Source organism: Pistacia vera, unplaced genomic scaffold (genome assembly GCF_008641045.1).
Source record: "Pistacia vera cultivar Batoury unplaced genomic scaffold, PisVer_v2 Contig438, whole genome shotgun sequence".
Classification (NCBI taxonomy): domain Eukaryota; kingdom Viridiplantae; phylum Streptophyta; class Magnoliopsida; order Sapindales; family Anacardiaceae; genus Pistacia; species Pistacia vera.
Window position 1 is genome coordinate 72567 of NW_022196266.1, and position 15156 is coordinate 87722.

Sequence of the window (15156 nt, forward strand, 5' to 3'; positions counted from 1 at the left end):
TAATGATTACAGGATTCTACTATTTTGAAAACAATATCCCATAATTTTAATCACGTGTAATTATTTAATTAACTTTACCTACCTCTCTGAATATTGAATAATATAATTAAAGCTCATATTCACATCTCCTTTCAAAGTCATGTACATATTTATAGCAGCAACGTCACATTCCATAAAGTCTTCTATAAGCTAGCTAACAACAACAAACCGCTTTATGTTACAGGATTAAATGTTTATACCCTTAAAGTTGGAAGAAATCATATTGAACCATTAAATTTCTAAAATATGACTTATAAAACCAATGTTCTAAAAATAAAGGGATTTTTTAAGTAAACCCCCATGCGTTTGAGGAATTATGAAAGCGCCCACTGGTTTGAAAAATAAGACCCTAGCCCCCATTCCGTCCAAGTCCATTAATGAACATCCATTAACCATTGAAATGACTATTTTGTCCACTATAAAGCCAAACACCCAATTCCCATTACATAGAAAACTGACTCTTTGGCCCTTGTTCAACCCAAGCACCTAGTAGTCATTGTTGCCACCACGGCCAACATTTCCCACAACCTTAGAGTAGCTGTTAGAGACTGTAATGGTATCACAAAAGCCTCTAGAGGTCATCGGAAGCCTTGTAGTGTCCAAGAAAGGCATGAAGCCTAATGATAGTCGATAGCTACGAAAAGGTTTGAAAGCTTCTAGCCGGCGTCGATAAAGGACATTATTTGGCCTCTTAGCATTGGCCAAGGCCCGTTCTGGTCTTTTCGGCAATGTAAACAACTATTGGTCAAAGGGCATTGTTGTCCTTATCTTCGTCACCAAATATGCCCCCTTTGGTGACCCTTCACCTTTTCTGCCATGAGCTTGTATTTGTTATTATTTTATTTCATTTGTTCTTAATTATTAGTTCACGATTTTGGTGTTGAATGGAGGTGATTAATGGAGTTATGTTGAATCGAGTTGTATTTTGTATTATTTTTTTTTTTTTTAGTTTTTTTTATTTTTAGTTTTCTTGGGTTCTAAATCTAAAGTTTTAGGATTTTGCTTTTTTGTTTTAATTATGGTTAGTGATGAATTTGGAGATGTATAAGATGAGTTGAAGTTTTGATGTTTATGTATTTGGAGATGATTGATGGTATACAGTTTTGATTTTGTGTCTTGTGGTGTGAAAATGCAAGCGGTGAAGAGGAAGAGGGTGTTGTTAAAATTTAAAACATTTGTGGTTATTTTTTAATTTTATTAACTTGGGGGGTTGTGAAGTGATTGATTAATTTATCTAGTAAAGATTTATAAGGGTAAAAAGAGTATTTCAATGGCTAAATCTGGTCATAACGAATTTTTCATGGACCGAGACTAACTTTGGGTGGCATTTTGTAAGTTTTTTATTCATTTTAGGTGGGTATTGGTGGTTTAGGCATTTAAGGGGTGGCCACTTTTATTTTCGGCAAAACAAGGGTGGGAACATGTATTTCACTCATTTTTGCCTTACTTTGTCAAGACCCATGTAATTTATGTTAGCTATTGAATTCTTCAAAAAAGACTTTTAATAAACATTTAATAAGTTATTAGCAATACACGTTTGTATATTTATGTTAATGACACATTGGACACCAATATCTATATAAAAATCTTTAAAGCATTTAAATTCCTTAAAACAAATCCAAGAGATGTCTATTAAATTAAGCTACAGATATCCTTATACGGTACAATCGTCAAGAGACAAGTATTTGATAAAAAAAGGAATACACTAATAATCTCATATGCCCCTACATATTCATTAAAAAAAAAAAGAAGTTAGAATTTGAATTTGTCATCATAGCAAAATATGTTAATGACAGGAATCTCTTTGAGACTTTTGAAAGCTTTTAATTACTTGAAAAAACAAAGGTTTAAAATGAATGATATTGAGAAAAGAAAGTATTATCTTTTCTTGTAGATCAAGTACAATATAAATGAAGAATTTATCTATCAATCAACCTATGGAAAAAGATTATGAAGTTTTGAGCACACCAATGGTTGTTTGGTCTCTTAATCTTAAAAATGATCTTCTTTGTCTTAAAGAATATGTGAAAAAAATGATTGGTCTTGAAGTATCATATCATGCAATAGATGCTTTGTTACACTTGTCACTATATATCATACTAGATATAACATTTGCAGTCAAATTTCTAGCGAGATTCAACTCTGAGCCAACTCAAAAACATTGGAAAAATATAAAACATATATTTTGTTACCTTAACGAAGAAACTCTGTATTATTATGTTTTAACAATTTTACTCATTATCTAAAATTGGTTTTGTATGTAGATGTTAGATACCTATCTAATTCCCACAAAGCCCATTCATGGACATATAATATTTTTACTCATAATGGCATTATAATTTCAATGCAATCAACAATCCTCCAATCATTTTGAGATTTTTGCACTTAATGAGGCCAGCTGAGAATGTATATGACTATGGTCTGTCATATATCATATTTATGGTGCATCAAACTTTTTTCCATCACTAACACTCTTACTATTATACATGCAAATAAGACAATGTCCATTCCTCAAATTAATTGAGACATAACCAAGCATACCAAAATTCTTTCATACACATAAACTCTAGAGAATAAAAGATCAATGTCAAAGAAATACGTTGCAGTGATAGTTTTGCAAATCTGTTCGCTAAAACTTTTCTGTTACCAATCTTTAAGAAGTTGGTGTATGACATTGCCATGTAGCAGGTCAATAAGCAACCAACATTGATCTATGATTTTATGCAATGATGAGAGGAAGCATTCATAAGGGGAGCACATATTTAAAGAAGACTATTGTTAGACACACATGCTCAATACTAACTTTTTTTCTCTTGACCAAATTTTATGTCACCAGGTTTTATCACCACTTTACAATTTATCAAATATANTTCCATCACTAACACTCTTACTATTATACATGCAAATAAGACAATGTCCATTCCTCAAATTAATTGAGACATAACCAAGCATACCAAAATTCTTTCATACACATAAACTCTAGAGAATAAAAGATCAATGTCAAAGAAATACGTTGCAGTGATAGTTTTGCAAATCTGTTCGCTAAAACTTTTCTGTTACCAATCTTTAAGAAGTTGGTGTATGACATTGCCATGTAGCAGGTCAATAAGCAACCAACATTGATCCATGATTTTATGCAATGATGAGAGGAAGCATTCATAAGGGGAGCACATATTTAAAGAAGACTATTGTTAGACACACATGATAATACTAACTTTTTTTCTCTAGACCAAATTTGATGTCACCAGGTTTTATCACCACTTTACATTTATCAAATTTTTTTTGTGTGTGTGTGTGTGTGTGTGTGTGTGTGTGTGTGTGTGTGTGTGATAATCGGAGGTATCCGGGCCTGTTTGCACTCACCTCAACTAATCTCTAGGAACCTTGAAGTTAACGATCGGGTAAACCTCTAGTGGTCACCCCTATTAGCAGTCGAGGTGAATCGAGCTCAAGACCTATTGAGTAATATAATCAAGAGTCTTAGTTGACCGCTCGGCCATCCAATGGTGGTTAAGAGTCAAACGATCTAGTTATGACAAACACATCATCACCCCTCTTTAGTGAATGTCATTGCACTACTAGACCACCATTGTTTTATGGCATAAACTACGTACAATGGAAGATTAGGATGAGACTTCATATTAGATCCACCGATTACAATTTGTGGAAAATAGTAGAATAGGGGAACTTTGTTCCCCTGGACCCTAATACAAGTCTTCCTAAAGCAAATTTCATGTCACAAGAAGTTTGATTGGGTGAACAGTTTATCAAATAATTGTATTGTTTATTTACTATATTTTTTTCAGTAGGATTATATATCATTAGTGAAAATTCAATGAAAATTATTGTATATAAGTGGATTTATGATTACAGCTTGAAAATACATGTTTTGTTAGTGATTCAATTGGATTATTTGTGGGAAAATTTGTTTAAACTGCAAAATTTGAGTTAATTACTTCATAAATACCTTTTATGGGATGACGGGGTGTATTTTGAGTATTTTCAGGTTATAAACAATATTTGAATGAAGAAGAATGATGTTGATGGAATTTGTGACGAGTAGGAACAAACGGTGTAAGAATCGAAATTGAAATGAAGAAGTTATGATGCGTTGAAGATGAGACTTAAAACCTGGAAATTCTTCAAGATAAGCATGCTTTGATGTTTTGATCACAACTTGAGCTTTAGAAATCTGAATTTGATGATTCTTATGGCGTTGGAAAGCTTATTCAAAGAGCTACAAAGTTTGTGTTTATGACTTTGCCAAATTCGGAAGATTCTAGACTCATGGGACAGAAAAAATGATTATCGCAACGACCTTTTTTGTTGCCACAACGATTTATTGCGGGCCTGTTTAGGTTATTCTATTTTCCTAGTCCGAATTTGAATTGTTTAAGGCATTTAATTCTTTCCTAATTAGCCTCCAAACCCTAGCACTATAAATAAGAGTCTTTATTTAGTTTTTAGGGAGATTAGAGAAGGAGAAAGAGCGGCTACTATTTTAGAGATTAGAATTCTTGCAGTTTTTGTTCACCAATTAGAGAAGTTTTTCTATTTTCTTTCTTGAACTCATGTCATTGGATACAATGGTTATTTTTAGTATTGCAATTATGAACTAAATTTCTTTTCTAGGGCTAAAGATGTAGCCTAATTTATAAATATGTGTTGATTTTATTGTTATTAATTTTAATTGAGCGTTAATTCTAAGTTTTGTTATTATGTGTAATTCTTTCAATTCTTAAGGATCCGAGAGTTGAATGATATCATGGGTTGGGTTGAGATCGAGAGATGAAACCTGATTAGTCTAAGGTAATAAAACCATAGATTGAGTGAACGCTAGAAATAGGTTACTGCGGTTTGTGATAGAGGTGGGATAATCCGGTTAACCGAACCGGATAGGGCAAACCGAAAATCGAATCAGTTATTCGGTTTAGACAAAATGCAAATCGAAACTGGAATGGTTTCGGTTATAAACCGAACCAAATATTTGGTTCGGTTAATTGGTTAACCGATTTTCAAATCGGTTTTCAAATTCACCCCTAAAATCCTTCAATTTTTACATTTAAGTCCTAAAATTCTTCAATTTAGTAGCGGTTGTGGACTGTGGACTGTGGACTGTGGTCTGTGGGTGAGTGGGTGGTTGTTGTGGTGGTCGACTCGTCGCTGTGAGTGGGTGGTTGTTGTGGTGAATGGTGATGCTAGGTGAGTGGGTGTCGGCGAAATGGATGCTGGAGTGAATGGGTGTCGGACTATCAACTCACTGTGGGTGGCGCTGCTGGGTGCTGGCGAGTGGCGAAATGCGAAGAAATGAAGAATTGAAGATGGAGTGGAGTCTGCTCAGTCTGGTGTTGAGTGTGCACTGTGGAGATTGGAGGCAGAGAAGAGAAATAGAGATGTGAGATATTGCAAAAAAATAAAGGCTAAAAAAAAAATACATTTTGCTTATATATTTAGGGTAAAACCGGTTTGGGAAAATAAAGGCTAAAAAACAAAATGCATTTTGCTTATATACTTAGGGTAAAACCGGTTTGGGAAATATCCCAATCCGAAAACCAAACCAGTTTTTCAGTTTTTTAAATTTTACAAACCGAACCGGTTTGCAAAAAAACCTAATTTTCGGTTGAGTTTCGGACCGGTTTTCAGTTCGGTTCGGTTTTCAGATTATTTCTCCGACCCCTAATCTGTGAGGCTCTGGTAAATTTCATTGAACTTAATGATCTCTTAGCTTCTAAATCCACTTTAGAGATATTTTGGGTTGTTGCTTAAAGGTTAATTCACTAATTGTTCGAGAGAAAGTTAGTGAAATATTAAGGAGTTTGGCCTTTAGAATAAACTTAATTATGTTAGTAATACTCGTCAATGCATAGGATTAAATTGGTGTGAAATTTGTGTCATAGGTTTAGTCATATTGATCTTTTTACCAAACTATTAATATACTTCTACTTTTGTTTTAGTTTTTAATTTGTTTTATTTTTCATTAAATCATTCTTAAAATTCTGTTTTATAAAATAGATTAGTTTAGTACTTGATAAGTAGTTTTCTTAGGATTCGACACTCGTTTACTCGAGCTTTACTACTTGCACGATTTCGTACACTTGCGAATAACCTGTCAAGTTTTTGGCATTGTTGCCGAGGAACTATTTTTTTTTTTTTTTAACAATATCAATACGAAATATTTAGTTGCTAATTTGATTTGTTTTATTTTTGTTTTAAAATTAATTAATTTTTATTTTATTTTCTTGTGTTTGTTTCTTTTATTTGAATCCTGGAGAGCTTACGTTCTAAAGGTGGTAGTGATCTTAATCCCTTTGATTATGAGATCGAGAGAATGGCTAAACAGTTGAGGAAAGAAAAGAGGCAAGCTAACTTAGAAAAATCAATGGCTAATAGGGGAATTATAAATCACAATATGGAAAACCAAGAGAATGAGAATGAGGAAATCCCAGGAGGCAATGCAACTGGTGGAGCGGTAATGGTTCAAAGAGCATTGAAGGACTACTCTAGTGCTACTGTTGATGGGTGTTATTCTAGCATCAAGAGACCACCAGTTCAAGCAAATAAGTTTGAGATCAAGCCAGCAATTATTCAAATGATTCAGCAGTTGGTCCAATTCGTAGGGTTGCCTAATGATGATCCCAACTTGCATATCGCCAATTTTCTAGAGTTATGCGACACATTCAGGTATAATGGAGTATCTGATGATGCAATTAGGCTAAGGCTTTTCCCATTCTCTCTTCGGGATAAAGCTAAGGCTTGGTTGATTTCTCTGCCATTTGGGAGCATTTTCCACCTGCCAAGTCTGCCAAGCTGAGAAGTGAGATTACCAATTTCTACCAACAAGACATGAAGTCATTATATGAAGCATGAGAAAGGTATAAGGATCTTTTACGGAGGTGTTCTCACCATGATTTGCCAATTTGGTCGCAAGTGCAAACATTCTACCAAGGGTTGCTGCCAAATATTCAAGCCATGATAGATGCTGCCAGTGGAAGAGCCTTGAATAACAAAACATCAGAGGAAGCATACAATTTGATCGAGGTGATGGCGAACAATAATTACATGAAGACTTCAAAGAGAAATTCAACAAGGAAAGCAGAGGGAGTGCACGAAGTTGATGTTAGTGTATGCCCTAGGAACCAATCGTGTCATCGGTTCCGAGGCATTATGTTTTATATATATATGTGAATGTGTATAGTTTGTATATACATTTTATCTTATCAATAGAAGAAAGTGTTCTTATTTCATATGTGGTTTATTGCTTCATTTATACATATGTATTACATGTGAAATGTCCGGATGATACAAATATTTAGAAGATCAAAATCATCAAAGTATTCCCTACATAGGTAATATTAATTGGGCAATAATATTACATAGTAGGCATGCTGAATGCCTCCGTAGAATATCATGTGATGGTATTGGTGTGGGTGATTATAAAAGTTATATCACTAGGGCATTAGCATGGATACGCGGTTAGTGAACTGTTTATCGAATATGGCCATTTATGATGAATCACATGGACATTTAAAATGTAGTCAATGATTTATCATAAGATCGTACTAGGGTATTTTTAATCCTTAGACCTGAGATATCACGGTTGGATTCTGCATAAACGCATATGGTTCATATGGTGTATAAACATGAGGCTAATCATGCCATGTGTTAATAAGCCGATTTGGCCATGTGTTGTTTATGTGTGAGGACAAGTGATAGTCAAGATGGGATCCGTTGACTTGGTATAGATTGATATCAAGTTCCTAGACAAATGTCAAGATACATTGGAAAAGGGAAATCTCCGGCCGGGGTATATAAAATGTTACATGAAAGGTTGTTTCATGGTGACACGTTCCATATGTATTGAATTAAAATTAAGATAAGGATTTTGACATACCATGAATCCATTCTTAATTGGGATTAGACAACGGAAGGATTTGATTATACAACATGTATGATTGTAAAAGGTTCGTTGGAGTATATCTTCATTGTGACTTAGGGGTTATGGAGCATTGCTAGATGCCTACCATAATCAGTGGGAGTTTTGTTCATAAAGAGTTATGACAAAACATATCGAAATAGTCTGTGATATTGGGCCCACGGCTAGGCCACAGTGAACCTAAGAGGTCACACATAAAAACTAAGGAGAATGAAGAAATAGCCAAAGAGAGTTGATTATCCAAGGTTGGCTAGCACCTACCAAAGGTAATAAAGTTATTTATATTAATCATTTTCTTTATATTAAATTGGATTTTACAAGGGGTTGTAATTGTAAACAATTTAAGGGTTAAATTGTTATGTAAACAATTTAAGAGTTAAATTGTTAATTGTGATTAAATGTTAATCCAATGTTATCATTTAAAGAAGTTTAACAACTTCATAACAATTATGGAATTGTTTAAGGAAGTCCAAAACAATTATTGAATTGTTTACAAGGATTCCTATATAAAGAAAATGATATATCAATTTTTGTGTAGAGAAAAATCTCTAAGAACCCTAAATCTCCCTCTTGGTCAAATCTCTTCTTCCCTTGGTGTGGATACTCTTTTGCTTAATTTCTCTTGAAATTAAGAGTCTCCAAGGTTGCTAAGGGCTTAAGGTAACATGTTCTACCTTACTTATTTCAATTTGATTGAAATTTATTTTATAAATATGACTATACTTGTTATAACATGATATGCTTGATTCTCCATGTATCCATCTTTCAGTTGAAGGTTACACTGCATTGGCTGCTCAACTTTCAAACATCTAGAAGCAATTAGGTAATGTATTAAAGATAAATACAATTGACTCCTCTTCTCTAACATGCGAACTCTGTGTAGGTAATCACTCATCCAAGTATTGTCAAGAAGGGAATCCGTTTAATTAGCCTGAACAAGCTAATTACGTCAATAATTTCCAGATGGGGTAAGGGAATCCATATTCCATCATATACAATCCAGCATGGAGGAAGCAACCGAACTTCTCATAGAGTAACAACAATAAACATAAACAACCTCCTAGTTTTCAAGCTCAAGAGTCGAAATCTAACTTGGAGAATGTGCTTACCAAGTTCATTGAAGAGACAAGCAAGAGGTTTGAAAAGAATGAAATCCTTGCCCAAAATCAGTTAGCCTCTATTAGAAACCTTGAGACTCAAATGGGGCAAATCCATGACATAATAGCGAGAAGAGTTCAAGGAGTTTTATCGAGCGATACATAGAAGAACCCTAAGGAACAAGTCCATGCAATCACCCTGAGGAGTGGAAGAACCTTGGAGAATTCAAAGGATGAAAAACGGATGCAAGAAAGAGAGAAAAACTTGGAAGAAGAAAAGAAGGACGATCGTCGTGGCTAGGAAAATGGTCGTCATAGCAACTGTGAAAAGAAGGACGATCATCGCGGTGATAAAAATGGTTGTTGCGGTGACAGTGAAAATTTGAAGAAAAAGGCTTTGTTGATGACGATCATCGCGGTGAGGAAAATTGTCATTGCGGCGACCGTGAAATTGTTCTCGAACCTTTAGAAGATGATATTTATCATCACGACAAGGAAATTAGTCGCCACAACGACCGTGAATCTGACTAGAGTGCATCTTCAAGTCATCAAGCCAAGGAGAAAAAAGAATCCACCCTTCCATACCCATACTGATTGAAGAATCGAAAGCTTGGCAAACAATTTGGTAAGTTTATTGACATGTTTCGAAGCTTGCCTATTAACATTCATTTTGTTGATATGTTAAAGTAGATGCCCAAATACGTCAAGTTTCTGAAGGAGATCCTCACGCATAAAAGTAGATTTGAGGAACATGAGAAAGTAATGCTAACGGAGGTGTGTAGTGCACTGATTCAAAAGAAACTACCGTCAAAAGTATGAGATCCGGGGAGTTTTACTATCTCTTGTATTATTGGTAGTTGTTATTTTGACAAGGTTTTGAGTGATTTAGGAGCAAGCATTAATTTAATGTCGTTTTCTATCTACAGGAAACTTGGATTGGGAAAATTGAAGCCAACCACCGTGTCTCTCCAATTGGCAGATCGATCAATAACATATCCTAGGGGGGTGGTAGAAGACATTTTGATTAAGGTAGATAAATTGATTTTCCCGTTAGATTTCATAGTATTAGACATGGAGGAAGATAGAGAAATACCTTTAATCCTAAGACGACATTTTCTAGCAACGGGCAGAGCATTGATAGATGTTCATTAAGAGAAACTAATCTTAAGGGTAGAAGATGAGCAAGTAGAGTTTAATGTTTTTGATGCCACGAAACATCCATCCGAATTAGACACGTGCTTCGAGACTAGTATCCTTGATAAGATAGTGAATAAAAAATTAGAAAAAAACTACCCTAGTTCACCCCCAGAGAATTGTTTAGTCAACTCTATGACTATAGAAGCTAACTTTGAGTTGGTAGATGAACTATGGTTAAAGTCCTATGTGAATGGTGAAATTAAGGATATGAGGGTTTGGATCCTCCTGGATGATTTGGATTGAAGAAAACGAAAAGTCAAGCTTAAAACTTTAACCAATCGCTTTTGGGAGGCAACCCAAGTTGATTCTTGTTTTATTTCGAATTTTTTTCTTTAATGAATTAATTTGTTATTGTTGCAAGTGTTAGTTTTTAGGTGTCCTTAATTCTTTCCGTCTAGCTAAATGATGTTGATGTTGTGTTTGTTACTCTAAATTATAAATTTAACTAGTGATGTGTGTTGCCGATAAGGTACACCGAAAGTCTCTTTGTTTTGCAGGAATTTGATTTCAATGATGGAATGAAATGAGTAAGGTGGTTAAACTTTCACGCTTATTCACACTTCACTATTGCAAAAGGGGGTAACTTTTCTTTTTCTCTTTTTCCTTTTGTTTACATTTGTACATTGGGGATAATGTAGATTTTAGGTTGGGGGTACGGGAAGTTTCTTCCCAAAAATTTCGAATTTATGGATTTAGGAGAATTTTTTTTTTTTTTTTTTTGTGTTCTGTTTTGAATTTTGGTTCTATTCTTGGATTAATTTATATGTCTATGATAGGAATGTAATTGCAATAACATGTAACAAGTAGAAGACATTAATTTTTGCCTTTAATTACAGATGATTGTGAATGTTAATGACATTTAATTTGAGACCCTAGTGGTTTGTGGATTGAAAGTGGTTAAGTATACTTACTTAGAGAAGTTTTATGTGTGAAGTTTTCATGGATATTTTTGTGATCTCAACAAACTCTAGAACTTATTTGATAACCACTTGAGGCGAAATCCTAGAGTTCACATCACTTAGGAAATGATTTAGGTTGTTTTTGGACCGATTGAGCCTTTCAAGCCGACCCTTTTTATTATCATCGCTAGTTAACCCCTTGAGCCTTTTTAAACACAATTTAGTCTTGTTTTTCTTTCTTTGAACTTAATTTTTCCTTACCCTGATTATGAACCTAAAACACAGTCTTACCCGTTTTATTTTTAAGAGACTTAATTGTAATTCAAGCTTATTATGAGTATTGGAGAGGTGTAGTGTTGCCACAACCCAGGTTTATGTGAAGAAATTGGTTGGGGGTTGTGGAGTGCTTGTAAGATCAGTGGGGCTGTATGTGTTTTCTACTTTCTTTTTATTGTTGTTAATTTAAAAAAAAAAAAACTGAAAAACCAAAAAAAAAAAAGAGAAGAAAAAAAGAAAAGTGAGCTTTGAAAAGCATTATGCAGATGTAAAATTATGCAAATCGGTATATTTTAGTATCGAAAAGAAAGAGCTCGATAAAGGTTAGGAAGCTACTGAGTGAAAAAGGAAAGTGTTTTTGTATGATAGTAATAAGAATGAATGAAGATTAAGTCTCTTAATTTGATTTTTGTTGAATTCCCTTTCCGTTCTTTCATGAACCCATACCCTAGCCTAACGTTACAACCTATACAAAGACCTATTGATATAAGGTAGTGTGAATTTCTACATTAGTGGAGAGTGATTTGAAAAGTGAGCCTATGGAGTTTGATTCCATGATTCATATATAAGTCATAACTCGAATACTGATCGAGATCAAAATTTTGTTTATGAATGTTATGCATAAAACCATCTGGGTTTGTAGACTAATGGTTTGTGGTTGTATGGATGTTCTAGGGTCGATAACGAAAATGGAATTGACGTTTGCATTATCTGTGAGTTTAGGCGATTTTTTATTATTCTATTTGTTTTATGTATATGCGATTTTGAGACAACTTTATAAATTGATCCAAGAATTTTTGTCAGTCTTTGTTTTTATTTTTGAAGTTTAGGTTAAGTTTAGTGTGGATGTTTGTGGTTATCATCGCTGAAAACCCTCACGAGATTGCAACTTATCCAACTAGGGTTGCCTAGGGGTTTTAAGGCTTGTTGCATATGCTAAATGCAATCGTGTCAATCTACGAGAAGGATTTAGGATAGTTTACATATAAGTTTTAATTGTTTGTTTTATTTTCAAGCTTAAAGATATGTTTTATTGCTTAGTTTGCTAGGGACTAGCAAGAAGCTGGTTGGGGGTTGTGACAAGAGCTTGAAAATATGTGTTTGTTAGTGATTCAATTGGATTATTTGTGGGAAATTTTGTTTAAACTGCAAAATTTGAGTTAATACCTTCTATGGGATCACAGGGTGTATTTTGAGTATTTTTAAGTTATAAACGATATTTGAATGAAGAAAAATGATGTTGATGGAATTTGTGACGAATAGAAACAAACGGTGCAAGAATCGGAATTGAAATAAGGAACTTATGATGCATTGAAGATGAGACTTAAAACCTAGAAATTCTTCGAGATGAGCATGCTCAATGTTTTGATCATAACTTGAGTTGTAGAAATCAAAATTTGATGATTCTTATGGCTTTGGAAAGCTTATTCAGAGAGCTACAAAGTTTGTGTTGATTACTTTTCCAAATTCAGAAGATTTAAGACTCGTGTGATAGAAAGAACGATCATCGCAACGACCTTTTTGTTGCCATAGTGATGTATTGCAGGCCTCTTTGGGTTATTCTATTTTCCTAGTCCAAATTTGAATTGTTTAAGGAATTTAATTCTTTTCTAATTAACCTCCAAACTCTAGCATTATAAATAAGGGTCTTTATTTAGTTTTTAGGGAGCTTAGAGAAGGAGAAAGAGCGGCTAATATTTTGGAGATAAGAATTCTTGTAGTTTTCGTTCACCAATTAGAGAAGTTTTTCCATTTTCTTTCTTGAACTCATGTTATTGAATACAATGGTTGTTTTTAGTATTGCAATTATGAACTAAATTTCTTTTCTAGGGCTAAAGATGTAGCCCAATTTATGAATATGTGTTGATTTTATTGTTGTTAATTTTAATTGAGCATTAATTCTAAGTTTTATTATTGTGTGTAATGCTTTTAATTCTTAAGGATCCGAGAGTTGAATGATATCATGGGTTGGGTTGAGATCGAAAGATGAAACCTGATTAGTCTAAGGTAATAAAACCATATATTGAGCGAACGCTAGATATATGTTACCGCGATTTGTGAGACTTTGATAAATTCCATAAAACTTAATGATCTCTTAGCTTCTAAATCCACTTTAGAGATATTTTGGGTTGTTGCTTAAAGGTTAATTTGCTAATTGTTTGAGAGAAAGTTAGTGAAATATTAGGGAGTTTGACCGTTAGAATAAACTTAATTAGGTTAGCAATAATTGTCAATGCATATGATTAAATTGGTGTGAAATCTGTGTTATAGGTTTAGTCATATTGATCTTTTTACCAATGTATTAATATAATTCTGCTATTGTTTTAGTTTTTAGTTTGTTTTATTTTTCATTAAATCATTCTTAAAATTCTGTTTTATCAAATAGTAATAAAATAGATTAGTTTGGTACTTGGTAAGTAATTCTCTTGGGATTCGATATTCGTTTACTCGAATTTTATTACTTACGTGATTTCGTACACTTCTGAATAACTTGTCAATTTACCACCAATTTACACATGAAAGTCCTTCAAATGTGCCTATCTTAGTGCAAGAGTTGACATCCCATTTGGTTTTTGTTTCGGCCATATTCAATGGATTGCATGGGCCATTGAGCCTTATAAATAGAGAAGAGAATCAAGTTTTCTCTAGAACAATTTCATTATTTTTAATTTACAGCAATATTCTCTTTAAGAATGAAAAATGAAACAATTAATTTCTAGTCAATAGACACAGGCAGGGGGCGACGTTATGAATTTAATTGATGCAGATGACTCTTGGTGATTATCATATTATATTATTTACGTGACTGAGCGTGCTTAATATATCACTATTTAGGCCGACCTACTTAGGCCGATATTAATTATTATTATTCTAAAGCATTGACAATTTGATAGTTAGAGCCACGATGTGATAGCAACTAATTAATATTGTTTCTCATTTTCCTAATTTATTTATATTCTAATTGAAAAGTCAATACATCCTCAGAGTTCTAGCGACTTAAGAAGTCTAAACTCTGACATATGAGAAATGAGAAATTTCCTTAATAATTTTTATATCGGTTAATAAAATCGTTTCTGATTTGTTTAACAACTTAATTCAGAAATAAATTAAATAGAGATTTGATTATGTTTAGAAAATATGACATCAAAAAACACGATTATATGTAAATAATTCCCCACTTGCCTTTTCTTTCATCAATATAAGGTCAATGAATGTTAAATTGGTTTGCATGAGTTTGGATAAAAAAAAAAATTGAGCTCTATGGATATGCAGTTTGAAGAGTAAACAAGATTAACAAATTACTTTCTAATTAATCAATAATTAAGTGAAGAGTAAGTGAAGGGTACATGTCTCTGGAGATCGATACACATCAAGCATGTGGATATTGATCTTGAGGCCTATTTTGATTGTGCTTTAAGGCCAACCCAAACCCGAGCTCCCTTACAAGTAAAGCACTTCTTACTCTGCACAAACTATCCTCCTTCATCTTTTCATTCTCATCTTACTACAAATAGCATTTTAATTTCCATTCATCACGTAGAGATATTTGGCGGTTCAATTTTAATAAAGCTTATTTATACCACTAAATATTGTATTTTATGTCTTCTTCACTCGAACTGAATCTGAGGTCCCATTCCCATCAATCCAAATCACTCTACAAGGATTTAAAAATGGACACGCACAAAACAAGAAGACAAGTGAAAGAATAAAACTA

The 15156-nt window shown here is 33.5% G+C and overlaps 1 non-coding gene across 1 annotated transcript; it reads right to left on the bottom strand.

The window, feature by feature from the left end:
* Window positions 1-6843: 6843 nt before the first annotated feature.
* On the bottom strand, window positions 6844-6950 carry LOC116144123. The gene has a single exon (XR_004130219.1). It is a non-coding gene; the product is annotated as a small nucleolar RNA R71 (small nucleolar RNA).
* Window positions 6951-15156: the final 8206 nt, after the last annotated feature.